Source organism: Globicephala melas, chromosome 17 (genome assembly GCF_963455315.2).
Source record: "Globicephala melas chromosome 17, mGloMel1.2, whole genome shotgun sequence".
Classification (NCBI taxonomy): domain Eukaryota; kingdom Metazoa; phylum Chordata; class Mammalia; order Artiodactyla; family Delphinidae; genus Globicephala; species Globicephala melas.
This window is the reverse complement of record NC_083330.1, coordinates 63,608,111-63,613,385: the sequence shown is the minus strand read 5'-3', so window position 1 is coordinate 63,613,385 and position 5,275 is coordinate 63,608,111. Positions and strand designations below refer to the sequence as shown.

At 41.3% G+C, this 5,275-nt stretch overlaps 1 pseudogene; it reads right to left on the bottom strand.

Moving 5' to 3' along the window:
• Positions 1–291: 291 nt before the first annotated feature.
• On the bottom strand, positions 292–1,552 carry LOC115863387 (calreticulin pseudogene; annotated as a pseudogene).
• Positions 1,553–5,275: the final 3,723 nt, after the last annotated feature.

Genomic DNA, 5,275 nt, shown 5'->3' with positions numbered 1-5,275 from the left:
CTTGGGCCTCGGGCATCTCCTCCACACCACACCCCACCCCGAGTCCCCAAGTTGGAGGGGAACTAAGGGATCTGGGGAGATAAGGGGACAACAGAAAGCAAAGATGTCAAATCAAGAACGATGAAGGCCAGGGTTGAGGGCTGAAGGAGATTCAGAAACAAAACATCAGTTAAAAAAAACAAACAAACAAAAAAAAGGGAGGGTGGGAAACAAAACAAAATCCACCCCAAATTGGAACCTGCCTGAAAAAAAGGAAAGTTCTCCAGTCTCATAGAGACATTATTTTGCACGGTGCATGGCCGGCTCTGTGGCTGGAGCACTCAGGCCTCAGTCCAGCCCTGGAGGCGGCAGTGTGGCCCCTGCAGCTCACCCTTGGCCTGGCCAGCGACAGCGTCTTCCTTCTCGTCCTCCACTTTCTCATCCTCCTCCTCCCTCCTCCTCCTTTAGCCTCTGCCCTTCATCTAGCGTGTCCTTCATTTGTTTTTCTGCTACCTTCATGACACCCCATGTCTCATTGCCAAACTCCTCAGCATATGCCTCATTGTTGGTGATGAGGAAGTTGTCAAAGATGGTGCCAGACTTGACCTGCCTGGAGATCAGAGATCCAAGCCCAGTACAGCAAAGTTTTCATAGGCATAGATGTTGCTATCAGGGGAATACTCAGGGTTGTCGATCTCTGGGTGGATCCAAATGCCCTTGTAATCTGGGTTGTGAATCTGCCAGGGCTTCCACTCCCCCTTGGACTCTGGGTTCTGAATCACTGTTGGTTCCCATTCTCCATCCATCTCTCCATCCCAGTCCTCGGACTTCTTAGCATCAGGGTCAGGAATGTGCTCAGGCTTGTCCCAGTCCTCAGGCTTGGAGTCTGTAGGGTCATCAGTCTTGGCTCACTCGTCCCAGTCTCCAGGCTTTGCAGCATCAGGATCCTTTATCTTCTTGGGGGGCAAGAAATCCCAATCATCCTCCGAGGAGCCTGACTCCACCTGGCTGTTGTCAGTCTTTAGCTCACAGGTATTATCAGGCCACACAACCAGCATGTAAAGGTGTGTGAATTCATCCTCTTTGCAACGGATATCCTTGTTGATCAGCACGTTCTTGCCCTTGTAGTTGAAGATGACATGAACCTTCTTGGTGCCAGGGCCACAGATGTCCGGGCCAAACATGATGTTGTATTCGGAGTCTCCACGCATGTCTCTCTGGTCCAGACCATCTGGAAATAGCTTCAAGTAGCCACCCCCACAGTCGATGTTCCGTTCGCGTTTCACAGTGAACTGCACCACCAGTGTATGACCCTTATTGCTGAAGGGCTCGAATCTGGCCAACACAGTGTAAGACCGGGCACCCTGGCTTGTCTGCAGCCCTTTATCTTTCTCCTGGTCACCATAGAACTTGCCGGAACTGAGAACGAATTTGCCAAAATCCGATTGTGTTTGGATTCGATCCAGCACTCAGTCCACCCGTTTCCATCCAGAAACTGCTCCTTGAAGTAAATGGCGGGTTCAGCGGTGGCCAGGCCAAGAAGGCGGAGCAACAGCAGCATGGGCAGCAGCATGGCAGGCCGAGGGGGTTGTGGTGCGTGGGCCCTTTAAGTCGCTTTTCGAGCAGTAGCTCTGCAGTAGGGACTGGCCTTTATTATGTTGAGGTAAGTTCCCTCTATGCCTACTGTCCGGAGGGTTTTTATCATAAATGGGTGTTGAATTTTGTTGAAAGCTTTTTCTGCATCTATTGAGATGATCATATGGTTTCTATACTTCAATTTCTTAGTATGGTTTATCACATTGATTGATTTTCATATATTGAAGAATCCTTGCATTCCTGGGATAAACCCCACTTGATCATGGTGTATGATCCTTTTAATGTGCTGTTGGATTCTGTTTGCTAGTATTTTGTTGAGGATATTTCCATCTATGTTCATCAGTGATATTGGCCTGTAGTTTTCTTTCTTTGTAACATCTTTGTCTGGTTTTGGTATCAGGGTGATGGTGGCCTCGTAGAATGAGTTTGGGAGTATTCCTCCCTCTGCTATATTTTGGAAGAGTTTGAGAAGGATAGGTGATAGCTGTTCTCTAAGTGTTTGATAGAATTTGCCTGTGAAGCCATCTGGTCCTGGGCTTTTGTTTGCTGGAAGGTTTTTAATCACAGTTTCAATCTCAGTGCTTGTGATTGGTCTGTTTATATTCTCTATTTCTTCCTGGTTCAGTCTCGGAAGGTTGTACATTTCTAAGAATTTGTCCATTTCTTCCAGGTTTTCCATTTTATTGGCATAGAGTTGCTTGTAGTAATCTCTCATGATCCTTTGTATTTCTGCAGTGTCAGTTATTACTTCTCCTTTTTCATTTCTAATTCTATTGATCTGAGTCTTCTTCCTTTTTTTCTTGATGAGTCTGGCTAATGGTTTATCAATTTTGTTTATCTTCTCAAAGAACAAGCTTTTAGTTTTATTGATCTTTGTTATCATTTCCTTCATTTCTCTTTCATTTTTTCTGATCTGATCTTTATGATTTCTTTCCTTCTGCTAAATTTGGGGTTTTTCTGTTCTTCTTTCTCTAATTGCTTTAGGTGTAAGGTTAGGTTGTTTATTGAGGTGTTTCTTGTTTCTTGAGGTAGGATTGTATTGCTATAAACTTCCCTCTTAGAACTGCTTTTGCTGCATCCCATAAGCTTTGGGTCATTGTGTTTTCATTATCATTTGTTTCTAGGTATTTTTTGATTTCCTCCTTGATTTCTTCAGTGATCTCTTGGTTATTTAGTAGTGTATTGTTTAGCCTCCATGCATTTGTATTTTTTACAGAATTTTTTCCTGTAATTGATATCTAGTCTCATAGCATTGTGGTCAGAAAAGATGCTTGATATGATTTCAATTTTCTTAAATTTATCAAGGCTTGATTTGTGACCCAGGATATGATTTATCCTGGAGAATGTTCCATGATCACGTAAGAAGAAAGTGTATTCTGTTGTTTTGGATGGAATGTCCTATAAATATCAATTAAGTCCATCTTGTTTAATGTATCATTTAAAGCTTGTGTTTCCTTATTTATTTTTGTTTTGGATGATCTGTCCATTGGTGAAAATGGGGTGTTAAAGTCCACTACTATGATTGTGTTACTGTTGATTTCCCTTTTTATGGCTGTTAACATTTGCCTTATGTATTGAGGTGCTCCTATGTTGGGTGCATAAATATTTACAATTGTTATATCTTCTTCTTGGATTGATCCCATGATCATTATGTCGTGTCCTTCTTTGTCTCTTGTCATAGTCTTTATTTTAAAGCCTATTTTGTCTGATACAAGAATTGCTACTCCAGCTTTCTTATGATTTCCATTTGCATGGAATATCTTTTGCCATCCCCTCACTTTCAATCTGTATGTGCCCCTAGGTCTGAAGTGGGTCTCTTGCAGACAGCATATATATGGGTCTTGTTTCTGTATCTATTCAGTCAGTCTATGTCTTTTGGTTGGAGCATTTAATCCACTTACATTAAAGGTAATTATCGATATGTATGTTCCTATTACCATTTTCTTAATTGTTTGGGGTTTGTTATTGTAGGTCTTTTCCTTCTCTTGTGTTTCCTGTCTAGAGAAGTTTCTTAGCATTTGTTTTAAAGCTGGTTTGGTGGTGCTGAATTCTCTTAGCTTTTGCTTCTCTGTAAAGGTTTTAATTTCTCTGTAGAATCTGAATGGGATCCTTGCTGGGTAGAGTAATCTTGGTTGTAAGTTTTTCCCTTTCATCACTTTAAATATGTCCTGCCACACCCTTCTGGCTTGTAGAGTTTCTGCTGAGAAATCATCTGTTAACCTTATGGGGATTCCCTTGTATGTTATTTGTTGCTTTTCCCTTGCTGCTTTTAATACTTTTTCTTTGTATTTAATTGTTGATAGTTTGATTAATATGTGTCTTGGCATGCTTCTCCTTGGATTTATCCTGTGTGGGAGTGTCTGAGCTTCCTGGACTTGATTGACTTATTTCCTTTCCCATGTTAGGGAAGTTTTCAACTATAACCTCTTCAAATATTTTCTCAGTCCCTTTCTTTTTCTCTTCTTCTTCTGGGACCCCTATAATTTGAATGTTGGTGCATTTAATGTTGTTGCAGTTGTCTCTGAGACTGTCCTCAATTCTTTTTTCTTTATCCTGCTCTGTGTTAGTTATTTCCAGTATTTTATAGTCCAAGTCACTTATTGTTCTTCTGCCTCAGTTATTCTGCTATTGATTCCTTCTAGAGAATTTTTAATTTCATTTATCGTGTTGTTCGTCATTGCTTGTTTGCTCTTTAGTTCTTCTAGGTCCTCATTAAACATTTCTTGTATTTTCTCCATTGTATTTCCAAGATTTTGTGTCATCTTTACTATCATTACTCTGAATTCTTTTTCAGGTAGACTGCCTATTTCCTCTTCATTTGTTTGGTATGGTGGGTTTTTACTTTGCTCCTTCACCTTCTGTGTTTTTCTCTGTCTCCTCATTTTGCTTAACTTACTGCCTTTGAGGTCTCCTTTTCACAGGCTGTAGGTTCGTAGTTCCCATTGTTTTTGGTGTCTGCCCCCAGTGGGTAAGATTGGTTCAGTGGGTTGTGTAGGCTTCCTGGTGGAGGGGACTAGTGGATGTGTTCTGGTGGATGAGGCTGGATCTTGTGTTTCTGGTGGGGCGGACCACATCCAGTGGTGTGTTTTGGGGTGTCTGTAAACTTAATATGACTTTAAGCAGCCTCTCTTCTAGTGGGTGGAGTTGTGTTCCTGTCTTGCTAGTTGTTTGGCATGGGTTTTCCAGCACTGTTGCTTGCTGGTTTTTGAGTGGAGCTGGGTCTTAGCGTTGAGATGGAGATCTCTGCCAGAGTTTTCACTGTTTGATATTACGTGTGGCCAGGAGGTCTCTGGTGGACCAATGTTCTGAACTTGGCTCTCTCACCTAAGAGGCTCAGGCCTGATACCTGGCTGCAGCATGAAGACCCTGTCAGCCACATGGCTCAGAAGAAAAGAGAGGAAAAAAAAGAAATAATAAAATAAAATAAAGTTATTAAAATAAAAAATTAAAAAATATTTTATTAAAAATAAAAAAGTAATAAAGAAAAGAAAGAAGAGAGCAACGAAACCAATGAACAAATCCACCAATGATAACAAGAGCTAAAAACTAGACTAAAAAAAACAAACAAATCCCAAAAATCCCCCAAAACAAACGGACAGACAGAACCCTAGGACAAATGGTAAAAGCAAAGCTATACAGACAAAATCACACAAAGACGCATACACATACACACTCACAAAAAGAGAAAAAGGAAAAAAAA